Genomic DNA, 15,783 nt, shown 5'->3' with positions numbered 1-15,783 from the left:
CCCTTTCGTATTATTTTATACTTTTTCTGACTTAAGGGATTATATGACGAAAAAGGATTATTGGAGTTTCCTTTACATCCCTTTCAGACTCTATAAAATTGAAAAGGACTGAGTTATCTTTGTCGTTAAACTCGTTAAAACCAAATAGCGTCAAACTTGTATATATAGACAAGAATGAGTTTCACTATCGCTAGGCTCGTTAAAACATAGCGACGGGTTTGCCCGAAGGGAAAATTATAGAACAAGCATATGTTATCATCCTCAAGCTTGATAAAAATAAAGAGGTACTGGTCATCAATGACTGGGGAAAAATTGGGAAGAAAACTTGAAGAAACTTTATTAGTAGCAAGTCGCTCTTGAACATGACAATTTCACTCCACATCTGAGTCGGGTTGGGTTATTCCGTTCACCGGTCATATCACCATTGGTCCATCGCACCATCCATATTTGGGGTTAACGCTACCAATCCATGTCAGTTTCGCTGGTATGTTCAAGAGAAGTCACTCAGAGAATTCACATGTGTCTCATCTGCTGCAATACATTCACGCTCCATTCTTTCATGACCGCCACCCTGAACCCTGTATCATCAGATAGTTTTCATCTCTGAAATCATTTACTTCGTTCCGTGTCATAGATGTGGGATTCATTAAGGCCCTCCTACAATGGGTCGCTTCTTGTCGACATCAGCTCATTATCCAAGAAGTCGACTTAGGAACAACCCTTTCAGTACTTTAAAGCTTGCATGCCTCAATGGCAAGTTTCTCACTTCTGGCGACAGGTTTACATCAATGGCCTTCGACCAAAAGATTTTGCGTGGTGTTCGACACCAAGTCCCTTTTTCATACCACGTGAATTGTACTGTAGTACCTTCAGGGTCATCATCATTAACGGTGATTCCTCTCGTGCCTGTTAACAACATACATCATTGGCTGGTAATCAGGCGATGTCTTTCCATGTTCGACTTGAGAACATATTTCACATGGATCGACTTGTACTCCGAGTGAAGATTGGACGAGTTTGAAGACCTTGAATCTAGTTTCATCCATCTAGGCTGCGATATATTCAGGAAAATAAAGACATCAAATGTACATCATTGCTGCACAGATGATCATCCGAATCAAAGGATGATGGCTCTATCAGAATCATCAGTCTGCCACACAGATGGTTGTCTGTCTTATGTACATGAAAATGAATTTATAAAGCTGAGCATGGGAATGCCCACCTCAGCTAGATCATGAAAAATATTATGAAGATAATGTATTTTATTGTATCTTATTACAGGTCGCCTTCTAGCTCGAAAAAACTTCGGATCCTCATGATAAATAATTTCACTCGACATCAAAAGATTAATGACCTCATGCTTTAGGGGGCAACTGTTATAGACATTTTTGGGCACTGCAACCCCAATTATACGTGTCCATAAACCAAGGGCTCCTAAGTCCCTAAAAGTGTTGCTTCACACCCTAAAGGAACAAGGTCAACTGATTACATCATCTCCCAGAAGTTCTCCACAGAAAACTGCTCAGATCTGGTCAAAGCTAGACCATACAGGCTGCCCAATGCAGAGGGTGCGATGCATCTCACCTACCCAGTGTAAAGGGTGCGATGCATACTAGAAAGCCCTCCTGTAGGGTGCGATGGGCGAGAGTAGACAAATGGCAGAGACAGTTTGCAAGGTGGATCGTCATGGAATCTTCCAGAAACTTCTCCTGTGACACTTGCCTCTCTGAATTCTCCTAGGGATGAGTAAGAGATCATCAATCTCCAAGTGGAATCAAGAACTATCAGAGAGAGGACACTAATCAAAATCCCAGAAGCTGACTCACCCCCCTGCAATCATCTATATATGGATCCCTTAGCCCAAAGATCTAGAGGCTGGAATTTTGTATCTTGTAAGGAAGTACTGTTGGTTTCTTGGTGGAATATCATAGTGTTGGGTGATCTAAGCTTTTCATGAGGTGAAGAAGGGCTTTCATGCTAGGAGGATGATGCTGGGTTAGAACAATCGGTTGTAATCCTCTTTGCTATTCTTGATATTAATAAAGCTATTCAAGTTTTCCCCCACATTCTTGTATGTTTGATGATATATGCATTTGTGTGGTCAATATATATCTAGTCCTATATTGTTTATGATTGTAGATCTTTGTTCTTCGATAGTATTATGCTGCTTTGATTCCATAGGTGCTCTTTGAAGCTGGGTAGACGAAGGAAAAGTGGCAAGGATCTGTTAGAAGGGAGAGGAACCAAGCAAGGAACCAAGCGCAAGATTGAGGTTGGTGTCCTTTTTTCCCCTCTTGTCTACTTCTCATAAAGGAAAGCGAAAGTAGTTTTAGTTTGTTTGTTTTTAAGATAGCTACTAGTCTTAGTGGGACTAGCAGCTCTGACTGGACACTAGATTTCCCGATAACAATGTGCATTGATTCTTCTTCTTCTGGTTATATGTGTTCAGCTCTGATTCAGCTCGATATTTAATCTTCCACAAGTTTGATGGTCGAAGTAGATTATAGTATTTTTCTTTGGTATATTGCATTATCGAGTTAATCTACAGTCAGATTTTCTACATAGATCTCAGAGGTAGATTTGTAGAGAATTTGCAGGAAATTCTATAGAAATCACTGAAATAAACCTAGGCTACTTGCAAGAAGGAAAAATAAATACTTCAATAATGTTGGAGGAAAATCAATCCTACTCTATGGTGCATTAAAAATTAACCCTATATATTAAAGAAGACATAAAAAAGAAGCAAACCCTAATTACAAGAAGAAAGCTACAACTACTAGGACATAGTTCCTAAGGGGTCTCTGAACCTATAAACTCCATATTCAATATCTAATGGACGTTGTAGAGTGTGAAGGGATGATGGTCAAGATTTTGGTGCAATTTTGGGGGTGTTATGAGGAATTCTATGTAATTCTATAAGATAGCCTTGATTTGCTATAACAAACATCCGAGAGAAACTTTATGAAGTCTAAAGGTAGTTTGAAGAGTGAAAAAGGTGGTTGAAGGTTGTGGAAGGGAAAATAGGTCCCTACCAATCTCAGACACACTCAATGAGTCGGATCATACAAGGAAGAAATAAGACTAGGGGTTTCCTATAGCTTCATTAGGTATAATTTAACTCATTAGCAATTTGAAGAGAGTTAGAGCAACATGTGAAAAGGTGATGGCGTGAGTGATCCAAATGCATGAAAAAATATTAATTTTACCTATTAAATAATACCATCCATATGCAAGCAAAGTGGATGGACAAATGATAAAAGAAAGATGTATAAAGAACTGTCAAATCACTAATTGCAGGAAGTAAAAGAACAATGGCAAGGATAAGTTGAATTTTAAATGAAGACTACTATTGCATGAACAAAACTATTTTTGTTCTCATTAGAACAAGGTGAATAAATAAACTTTAGTAAGGATCTCACATATAAACCTTACAAAGATAATAATTTTCTTAGAAATAAGATTTGCAGAAAATCCCAACTACACTAAATGCATGTAAAACATGTGTACAATAAGGGGGCTTGAGCACCTAGGTTGGGCCCTAACCCTAGGAGACTCATGCCCCTTAGAAGAAAATCAAACAAAAAACAAATAAATTCTTTTCATTAATATTCAAAAGTGTTCTTATATGAAACATGACAACTGAAATAATAGGAAAAATCCTTTCTCTAATGTTAACTATCTTCCTCTAGAGTTTCGAATCCCTATTGGTTGCTAAGGCCATTTATTTATACAAAACGTTCTTGAGGGGTAGTGTCCTTTAAGGGAGGGTTTCTTCCCTACAAAATCCCTAAAAATATGGAATTGGTTCCCTAGCACTCTCACAGCCAGAGGGTAGTAGTAAATGTCCTTGATCCGATAGAGTTTTGATTGGCCTGTAGCAAGGAACAAGCTCTATAATCCTCTCCTGATGGCTTCCTGCATGATCTGCACAATAAATCCTCAATATCTTGCACATTTAATGTGTTAAGCACATAAGATATATCAAATATCTCATAACCTTCCTAAGAACATATTAAAGTTTGCTACGAGAAAAGAACATATTAAAGTTTGAAAACAACATTAGCAAATGCAAAAGGAAAGATCAACTATGCCAAAGGATGACCAGATGGGCCTTAAGTTATACCTCTTTGAGAGGCCCATAAAAAATCATATTTCATTTAGTATGACACTTTTTCATATGACATTTTTTTAATTAATCAAATTAATTAAAATGTAAAAAAAAACATAACCACTTTGGAGATAAATCACAACCTTTGATTTATGAATTCTACTAAGAGTATTTTAGAATTTTTTGTGAAGGTTAAATCCTTACCATTGACCTAATAACTATTGATAATTAAATTAAAATTATGAGAGCCTTATTGCAAAATAGACATGCCAATCCACACAACAAGATTGACGTTTCATTTCCTATTCTTTAGTCTTTTATCTAATATTTGTATTTGTATTTTATTTGGTTCTTGTTTTTTTTTTTTTGCCTTATTTACTTTTATATTTGCATTATATTTAATGGTTTATCTAACCTTCATTAAATACCAAACTAGCTCAACCATATCAATTAAATGGCTAGTCGATAGGCATTAATCCATGATAAGCATCAAAACACTTGATGATACATCTAAAGTTGCTAAAATTTAAAAAAATCATAAAAATTAAATCATTTATAACTTTATTATTATTATTAAAAACAATATATATATATATATATATATATATATATATATATATATATATATATATATATATATATATATATATATATATATATATATATATATATATATATATATATATATACATATAAAAAGGTTTTTAACCATGGAGATTCTTAATCTATAAATATTCTTTATTACAATACCATGGCTCATAAATACCAAATGCCCAAAAATCCACAACTCATTTCATAAGACATTTTTTTAATTAATTAATTAAATTAGAAAGGAAAAAAGAGCATAACTACTAGATATAAATCTCAACCTTTGATTTGTGAATACTACTAAGAATATTTTAGAATATTTTGTGATGGTTAAATCCCTACCATCCACCCAAAAATTCTTAATAACTAAATTAAAATTTTGGAAGCCTTATGCCATAAGAAACACGCCTATCGACCTAATTATATTTGTAGCGTTTGGGTAGATTGCACTTAGTAGTTCATGAGGACCTCATAAAAACCTACACTTAGTCCATCATTTGACCCTCTTTTGTACATTAATAGGGGCACATATGACCAATTTTATTTCACTACTAGACATTCCCTACCATTTTGGATCATCTCTTGTTTTTAGCATTTCCTATTTTTAGTAGAAGGTGACAACTAGGATGAGATGTCGTAGTGAATAGGAACTAAATGGGCTATGGAATGGTTATTTATTCTCATTATTCATCTCTAATGTTCCTAATACGAAACTTGTCTTATTTTGGTAAACTACATTATCCACAAGCCTTATCCACTTACATATTAAATGTTTTGTTGACTTTTAGTTCCATTTTTGGAGTTTGCATGGTCGCTGATTGCATGTGTGAGTTAGTACACTAGTTATAACCATATATAACTGCAAATATTTTATTAAATATTTTCGAATTTAAGGGTCTCCCACTCCAATAAATATTTTCTAATTTAGGGTCTCCCACTCCAATTTTGGCTTTCTAGTTAATTCCAAGAAAATACTCTAGTTATTTGAGAGCCCGCACAATGGAATCCTATCCTAATTCGAATTGGTTCTTCCTCTTGGAGAGTCTATATATCCTATTCATGTTCATCAATAATAACATACATCATATTTTAACATCATGTCTCGTGTGTAATTCGCATTATCTCTTCTTTTACTTAATTTTCTATGCAATTTTTCTCTCCCTTCTCTCTTATTTTGTAGTATCTAGTTTAGTATTTGTTTCACACATAGATCTTGAGCTTGTGTTTAAAATCCTATATGAATATACCAAGTCTTACAGCCATAAACTTTCCATATCCATTTTAGATTATGCCTTCCCGTTGATAGGATTTTTAGTCTCCAATTTTTTTTTAGGAAACCAATTTAGAACAATGTATCTTCTATCTACTTCTCTAGAACATGGTTCAAACTTTGGCTCTTAGTTACAACATTGAATAGCTCTAGCTCTAGCTAATAACTCTAGTTCTAGATATGGCTCTAGATCTACTTCTTATCTTACTTTCTTTGACATTACATAAGTCTACTCATTGAATCTCAACTTTGAGTAACCTTTAGATATAAAATCTTCAATTGAAATCCACTGCAATATTTGGTGTGCAAGTCTCTTGTATTCTTAAACTTGGAGATGGTTTATCTCAATATCCAAAGAAATCCAAGTTTAGCTTTGGTCTATGCTTGTCTAGTGCGATCCTGATAACTATTCCATCATGCAACAATTCCATAGGAGGAAGTTTGGATTGCCCTTTTATGCTAGGATCAAATACATCTTGACAAGAAAAAAGAATTTCTACTATCACACATGCCTACAGAACACTCTACCTCTATTTCAATGCCAATGGAGTGGAACTATCTTTTGAGAAACATTGATATACTACTCATTTTCTCCAATTGTTCACTCGTTAGAGAGTTGGTTCACATATTATTGAGTCATTTTAAAAATAAATTACAATGAATGAAAGACTATCCCATGTTTTAGATGCTTCTTTGATCTCTCTTACTTCCATTAAACAACTACTTTCTTCATTTGTGAGGTTGACCTTTTGTGCTACTGCTAGTCCTTGGACAACTTTTGCTCCTTAGGTTGGAGATGTAGGAAACTCTTCATCCTTTTTAGTCTTAACTTTTCACATTGTTCTCTTTGCTATGTGGTTTTTAAGAAGCTTTAGATGAAGTCACAAACAATTTCCGAATGGCCACTCAAGTTGTAGTGGTGGTAAAATTTCTTGGTGCTAATACATGGACTACTTGACGTTGTCCTTTTCTCACCATGTTGATGAATTTGTTGGTTTTGGGAAGTATTCTTGTCATTCCTCATTTGAAAAAATTCTAGTTTATGGAATTTAATTTGCTTCTCCCAATAAGATACTTTAATTAGATGGAATTTCTTCTTGCAACAATGAAAAATAGGGGATATCTTACCTACTACATACCTCTTTCTCTTTGTCTTCTTTTTTTGGAGGATATTTTTCCCACTTCTTTTAAGTTCTAAGGAAGACTAAGTATTTTCACTTTCCTCATCACTTGCATTTTTGTAATTTTCCACAAGAAGGATGGAGTACTGATGTGTTGCAACCTCGTTCACTAGTGTTATTTCTTCTTATATTCTACTAGGCATTTTTCCTTCACAAATGTGATCTTGATGTTCATGGCATTTTCTCTCTACCATTTAAAACTAGGACTTCATGCTTTAGCTATAATGGGGCTTACACTTCCTTGTCTTATTTTTCATAACCATTTTCCATCATATCCCATCTTCCTTAACAATTTGGAACCAATTCCATTGGTATTGTTTCAAATTCACCAAAATACTTTGGAGAAATGTATAAGGTAGGTTATTTTACTAGAGTCATGGTGTGGGCCTCAAAAATCATAGTGAAAGGTAGCTTCCTTTCCTAGGTCTCTTGCACATATACTTGTATCTTTGCAATGCATCTTGCTTCTTTTCCAAATCTCAATTAGTCAAGCAATCATTTGAGTGAACCTATCCTCCTACAAGTTATTCATGTAAATGACCTTCTCTCCCAATTTCGCAAGGAAAACTCTACTCTTGTCCCAATTATATATGACTATACTGAGGGAGTCTTTGCATTCATCAAATCACTTCCTTAGCATTGGTAGAATTTTTTCATAGGTCTCAATTTTCTTCTCCAACTCTATCATACTTTAGTAAAACATCTATACCTACTCCTTCAAGTGCCTAATCTCTTCTCGAAGATATACATTGATGGCTTGTAGGTTTTCCAACCTTTCTCACCATTATTTATCGATGCTAAGTATATTCTCTCTTCAAAGTTATAGTATTTGTGCCATTATCAAGGATTCAATAGCTTTGATACCTTATAATTAAAAAATGAGGGACTTATATCCCCTCACTTCACAAGCACAAATCCTCTATAGAGTTATCTTTTAATCCATATTTATCTATATTTTTAAAAGATATATATTCTCTAAATGTATACATAGCCTTTTTCCTCGATGTTTCCTACACACAACAACCAACTAATAATTCCAATAATAAATAGGATTTTCAGTCCAAATTTCTATGTTATTGTCACTAGCCTATCACATTAGGTTTGAGATATTTTATGTTTGCAATGCTTTAATCTAATGAACCAATTGAATGGTGCATCTTTTGAATCCGTTTTTGCAAGAAATTTGTTCAATAGTTCGAATCCCATTTCTAGTACCTTAATTCACGTTTCTCTTTAAAATAGAAGGCACTTCCAACTACTCAAATCCAAGATATATGGTTGTATTGAGAAATTAAGTATTAGGTTCTAATTGTGCCAGAAATGGCTTCCAATTTACTTGATGTAATGTAATGTTATAATAAATATTCAATTCAATGGTTATATTTCTATGGATTAAGTTACCAATTCTCCATTAAATTGGCCTAAATCGAATAGTGACATTCCTAAGAACTTTTCTCATAACTTCAATGAATGAATAATTCTAATTAATAGCCATGAATTTGATTTTGGAATTAAAATACAAGGAAATGGAATAGCTAACTATTTCCCTTTGATCGAGCTCATTTTCCCTAATGCTGGGCTCATAATTGAAATACAACCTTGAAAAAACTCACAGATATACATATATGGTTTAAAAATTATTGCATAAACAAATATATGATTTCCCTACATTCATTCCTATTTCAAAAAAAAATTTCCCCAAGAAAAAAATCACAAGTCCATTATAGATTGTATATTGAAATTACATGTTGTATCTTCAGCATATGTAGCATATGCAAAGGTGGTTGTTCACCACACAATAAATCAAACTGTCATAGAAGTCCTGAGAGTTCATGATAAGTTACAAATCTGTGCAAGATCTAAAGTCCTGTTAGATATGCTATTACAATATATGACATAAGATGACAAAAAGAAAAAGAAGAAGATAATCATGTTGTTCCGTATGATAACTGTTGTTTCTCTATGAAAGGCCTGTAGAAATATTGATATTCTTTCTTACCCTGTTGTTCCAAGATCATCCATTTCCCGTATGGATGCTAATCTGCTTCCTCGGAAACACCGTCGGAAATATGATTTCTTTCCATATATATATGTTTACAAGTAATGAACTCAAATTGAGCTTTTAAGGTTAAAATTTCTTCCAATAAGCCTCTGAGAGTGTGCACATGATAGAGAGACTGAGAGTTGTACCAATTTATAATAATTTTGGAGTCCCCCAAAATTTGTAGTCGACTGCAGTGTTTTTCAAGTGAAAATATAAGGAGAAGTTTGAGACTGTTGAGTTCGACATAATTATTGGTTCCCATTCCAAGGCCCATCTTGAGCTTGTAATAGTGGTTCTCTTGTAAGTACAAAATATGACCTCCACCCATCCATTATTTTGTGTAGACCCATCGAAAAAATCCCAAGGATTTTTTTATCTATGATTTCAGGTGCAATCTGCTAGGTGCGCACTCTCTGATCATCTTTAGGGATCAGGCTATACAATGCAACAATATGTGCGCATGAGAAGTGCCAATTTGTGTACATATCCTAAAAATTTTGTTTACTTCTTCCTATCCATATGCCCCAAAAAACTAACAGTGGGAGGTTGGGTAGTTTGTGTGAGTGGGTAGATTGCCACCAGTGGTTCCATGCTGACTGTATGGTCTCTGCATGCCAAGATATATTGACCGCTAGCGACTGATATATTATGTGCCAAACATGTTGTCCAATTGGGTAGTGTGAGAATAGATGGTCGATAGTTTCAATGTCGATATTGCATAAACAACAACATGAAGGCCCGAACAGAGACCTATGGTGAAGGCTGTCATCGGTGGGTATTTTATTGTTTAATAGGCACCATAGAAACAATATTGTTTTTGGTGGTGATTTTAGTTTCTAGATAAGGCTCCACCACCAATATTTAATTTCAGGTTCCCAATATAAAAAAATGAAGTTATATCTGTCCTTGGGGGTGTATCTACCATGCCCAGAAATGGCCCAGATCAACATGTCCTCCTTGATGGTGATCCTCACATGCGATTCAGCAAGAGTAACGATATGCCTATTCCAAACTTGTCCCCACTAGTTATGGATCTTGAGATCCTATGCTGACTTCCATGATTGTCTGAGCATTGTTGAATTGTCTGGGTCTCCAACCTATGATAAGAATTTAATCCCAGATGAGTCTAAAAATTGCAAGAGTCCAGGGGGTTGTAAGTGTGAATTTCCACTACCCGACCATGGATCTTCCCCAATGCGAACACAGTCTCCTGAACCAATTTTCCAAGCCATTCCATGTTGAATGATGGATATGGAGTGAGATACCACCCTCCAGATGATAGAGATGTTGGGTCTATTCCTTATGGGACTGTGAAGCCAATCAAGCGTCGAGAGAGGGAAGATATATTTGTAGTTTACCACTTCCACAAGCTATTAGTAGTGAGTAACTTCCATCCCATTTTGGTTGCAAGAGCCTTTGAAAAAGAATTGAGATCCTTCATTCCCCATCCCCCCAATTTCTTGGGCCTGACAATCCGATCCCATCTTACCCAAGCAAAGGTTTTTCCCTTGTTGCGTCCTCGCCATAAAATCTATAGTAGATATGTTGTATTCTGCTGTTGATTCCTTTGGTAAACCAAGACAGTGCCATCTAGTAAGCCAATATCACTTCAAGTATTGACTTGATAAGCACCAACCTACTTGCCCTTGATAGCCATTGCTATTGTCATATAGTGATTATGGCTTCAATCTTTTTGACCAACCATGTCCAATCAACAATATGATATTTGTTGAGCTTGAGCATGTACCCCAATATTTTAGGCCCTATTCAAACTTCGATTGTCTGAATGTAAAACGACGATGAGCATATAATCTTTCCATTTGAGAACTGAATGGAGTTGAAATGGTTGATTTGTTGTGATTGGTTTCCATTCCCGTAGCCTTGCATAAAATGGATAGGAGTTGCAGTAAACATGAAGATTCTCTAATGGAGCCATCAAGGAAAATGAGAAAATCATCTACAAAGAGAAGGTGAGTGAGTTTGTTAGCGTTGGTCAAATTAACCCCATGGATATCCCTAGAAGCTCCGACACTCAATATAAGTGTACTCAAACCTTCCATGATTAAAAGAAAAAGTAAATGCAAGAGAGGGAATCCTTATCTGAAGCTTCTCTCAGAGAAATAAATTTGATGTTGCACCATTGATAAGTATACAGTAAGAGACCGAAGAAATACAACACATCACCCAGAGTATGAAGTTGTGAGGGGAGCCTATCTGGGTAAGAATGAGGTGGAGATAGGTCCAATTGACTCTATCAAATGATTTGGAGAGCTCTATAATGAGGATGATACTTTTAGGTGCTTGAGTTTAATAGCGTGCAATCCTTCCTGGGCCGATCCTATGACTTCATGAATTTGTCGATGATTCAAAAATGTAGTGTTCCTTCGAGGTGTGCTGCGATAAGATGGGCTTAATGCTGTTGGCAACTATTTTGGATATGATATTATATATAGTTACACAGAGAGATGGGCCTATAATCATCAAAGGTACAGGGATTATCTAATTTGGGAATCATAGAAATGAAATTTGCGTTGAAGGCATCAAACATTCTTCCATTCACCCTGCAATATTCAATGGCAAGAAGGAGGTCCTGTCCAAGAAGATCAAAAAAGGAAAAATAAATTTTGGCCAACCATCCATCTAGGCCTAGATTTGTGTCCTTCTTAAACCACTTCAGTATTGATTCTATTTCTCCTAAGATGACATGACTGTTTAGATTCTTGACCTCCTCTTCATCCACAAATTGAGGGAATTTTCCTGCCACTCTAAAAATCTCAGAAATAGATGCTTCTTGGGGGTCTCTGAAGAGTCGAATAAAATATCTAAATCCCATGTTTGCTAGATGGCTGAAAGATCATGCCTCTCTACCCTCATCATCTTTTAAGGACCATATGGTATTTATAGCTTTCCTCCCTTAGGCACATTACTGGAAGAACTTGGTGTTATTGTCTCTTGATTGGAGCTATATGGCTCTACTCTTGAGTCTCCAATCCTCTTACTTTTGATGTAATAGTTTGAGTCTTTCACCCTCAAGTCGTGTTAGCTACATCTTGGCTTCTGGGGAAATGAAACCATTATTGTTAGAGTCCACCATATTGGCTAAACCACCCTCAATTTTCCAGAGATTTGCTTCATCCCTATTCTGCTTCTCCTTGTTGGGTGTGGAGCCTGATTATCTTATGTATTCAAAGGTATCGCTGCATTGGACCCTAGTTCGTAATGGGGTGGCAACTCTTCCTGTAAAATATTTGCTGCAGGGGGGGTCCAGGGGGGGTGGCTGCAACCCTTGGGAGCCCCCCCCTGGCAGGGGGATCGGGGGTAGTGTCCCCGGAGCTAAAAATAGATGTAAAATTTCCTTGTAAAATGTTGTAATTTCGTAATCAATCTGGGCCATTCATTAGGCGGGGATATGATGGTAGAAATTATGTTTAATTTAGGGTTTTTTGCCCTATAAGGCAACCCCATTGCTATATATGAGGGAATTGTATTGCATCTATGTAGACCTGTATTCTGAGTGAGGAAGAGAGAGGAGATTGAGAGCAGAGAGGGAAAACAGCGGATCTGCTATAGGTTGTATCTATTCAGTTTGCTGGATAATATAAAAGGAAGGACTGGCTGTTTCTCCGTGGACGTAGCCCAGACTGGGTGAACCATGTATATCTGTGTATCTCTTGTTTTATGCATTTTCTGTGTTTATATTTCTGCAATATTTTATGTGTTCCATTGCTCTATAATATATAATTTTATAACAACTGGTATCAGAGCCGAAAGTCTATTTGGCCGATAAACTTGCAGGAGAGAAGGGTTCCTGGTACGAGTTAGAGCAATGGTGGAAGATGGTAGGTTTAGGGTCAAAAAATTCAATGGCCAAAATTACCAACTGTGGAAGATGCAGATGGAAGATTATCTGTATCAGAGAGATCTATAGCAACCATTGAGTGGAAAGGCAAAGAAGCCGACGAGTATGACAAACATAGAATGGGATATTCTCGTCAGAAAGGCACTTGGAATAATATGGCTATGCCTAGCAGCGTCGGTAGCGTTTAATATTTCAAAGAAAACTACAACAGAGGGTTTAATGTCAACATTAGGAAAGCTATATGAAAAACCCTCAGCCTCAAATACGGTATTTCTTATGAAGCATTTATTTAATATGAAAACTTCAGAAGGTGGATCTATTGTTGATCATTTAAATGAATTTAATACAGTTACCAGTTAGTTAAGTTATGTAGGGGTAACTTTTGATGATGAAGTTAAGGCTCTGTTATTTCTTTGCTCATTGCCAAAAAGTTGGAATGGTTTAGTTATGGCCATTAGTAGCTCTGTCTCTAGATCTATTACTTTAAAGTTTGATGATGTTGTTGGTGCAATCCTTAGCGAGGAAATGCGACGGAAAAGCTTTGGTGGGACATCAGGTAATGCTTTGACTGCATAGACTAGGGGAAGAAAAATGGAAAGAGGAAAGAGCTCTGGATATTGCAGTAAGTCAAGAAAAGGCAGATCCAAGTCTAGATCGGGGATAGTGTGCTGGAAATGCAGGAAGAAAGGACACTTGAAGAAAGACTGCAAGTCTCGAAAGGGAAAAGAAGGAGACTCGCAACAAGAAAATAATCATGAAGCGGATGTAACAGGTGATGTGTTGCAAGATGCTTTGATTCTTTCTTTAGAAAATATTATTGATACCTAGGTGGTAGATTCAGGGGCCTCATTCCATGCCACACCTGATAGGAAACATTTTCATGATTATGTTCAAGGAGATTTTGGACAGGTTCGATTGGGTGATGATAAACCCTGTAAAATCATTGGAATGGGTACAGTTTTCATAAAATATCATAATGGAAATCAATGGATATTGAAGGAGGTAAGGCATGTTCCAGATCTGAAGAAAAATCTTATTTCAATAGGGAAGTTGGGAGGTGAAAGCTGTGTGACTACTTTTACAGATAAAACTTGGAAGGTCACTAAAGGATCCCTGGTAATAGAAAAAGGAGAAAAGGTTGGTACATTGTATTTATGCAATGGTATTTCTAATTCTATTAATGCTTTAACCTCTACAAGAGAAGATATGACATTGTGGCATCATAGGCTCGAGCACATGAGTGAGAAGGGGATGCAGATTCTTCACTCAAGAAATTTGTTGCCAGGTTTGAAGCATGTTAGTTTAAAATTCTGTGAGAATTGTGTTTATGGAAAAGAAAAGAGAGTTAAATTCCTCAGAGTTGGGAAAGAAAATAAGAGTGAAAAATTAGAGCTTGTGCATGCATATGTATGGGGACCTGCTCAGGTATCATCTCTTCGTGGCTCTCGTTATTATGTTACTTTTATTGATGATGCAACCAGAAAAAATTGGATTTATTGTATTCGAAATAAATATAATGTATTTGATACTTTCAAGAAATGGAAAGCTTTGGTTGAAAATGAGATAGGAAAAAGGTTGAAGTTTCTCATATCAGACAATGGAGGTGAATATTGCAGCAAAGAGTTTGATAGGTACTGTTCAGAGAATGGAATTTGTAGAGAGAAGATAGTTCCAGGAACACCACAAGAAAATGGTGTGTCAGAAAGGATGAACAAGACAATCATGGAGTGTGCAAGATGCATGATGCATGCAGTATTTCCATTACCATTTTGGGCAGATGTTGTAGATACTACTATTTATCTAATAAACAGAGGGCCTTCAAGTTCCTTAGATGGTGGTATTCCAGAGGAGGCATGGATAGGTAAAAAGGTAAACTACTCATCTTTAAAAACTTTTGGTTGTGAAGCCTTTGTCCATATTAATAAAGAAAATAGAACAAAGCTTGAGGAAAAATCAAATAAATGTACTTTATTGGATATGGTGTTAATTATTTTGGTTATCGCTTTTATGATTGTGAAAAACACAAAATCATTAGGAGTAGAGATGTCATATTCAATGAAAAGTTTTTGTATAAGGACCAGTTGCAGGAAAAGAAACATGAAAAAGAAAATAGAGAATACACAGTGCTTGATGAGATCACAGAAAAAGTGATGGTGCCTGAAAATAATAATGATCAACATCTATAATAACGACCAAAACAGTAACAAGAACCTCAAACACCTAAAAGTGGTGTTAGAAGATCTACTCGGATAAGTAGACCCCCTGAACGATACTCTCCTTCATTATATTATGTACTGTTGACTAATTCTGGTGAACCAGAATGTTATGAAGAAGTAGTGCAGGTAGAAACTAGGAAGAAGTGGGAGCAAGCCATGAAAGAAGAGATGGACTCCTTAGCACATAACAAGACTTGGGACTTAGTCAGGTTTCCTGTAGGTAAAACAACATTACAGAATAAATGGGTTTACAAGTTGAAGGAAGAAGATGGAGGTAGAAAAAGCTATAAAGCTAGACTTGTGGTGAAAGGGTTTGCACAGAAAAAGGGTATAGACTTTGATGAGATATTTTCTCTTGTTGTTAAAATGATTTCAATCAGAACTATTTTAAGTTTAGTAGCAACTGAAGTTTTTCATCTTGAGCAGTTAGATGTAAAGACAACCTTTCTCCATGGGGATTTGGAGGAAGAGATATATATGCAACAACCACAAGGATATGAGGTAAAAGGGAAGGAGA

Source organism: Pinus tabuliformis, chromosome 6, assembly GCF_031772625.1.
Source record: "Pinus tabuliformis cultivar Carrire ecotype Pingquan chromosome 6, CPIR1, whole genome shotgun sequence".
Lineage (NCBI taxonomy): Eukaryota > Viridiplantae > Streptophyta > Pinopsida > Pinales > Pinaceae > Pinus > Pinus tabuliformis.
The sequence above is the reverse complement of the archived record's forward strand: the minus strand, read 5'-3'. Positions refer to the sequence as shown.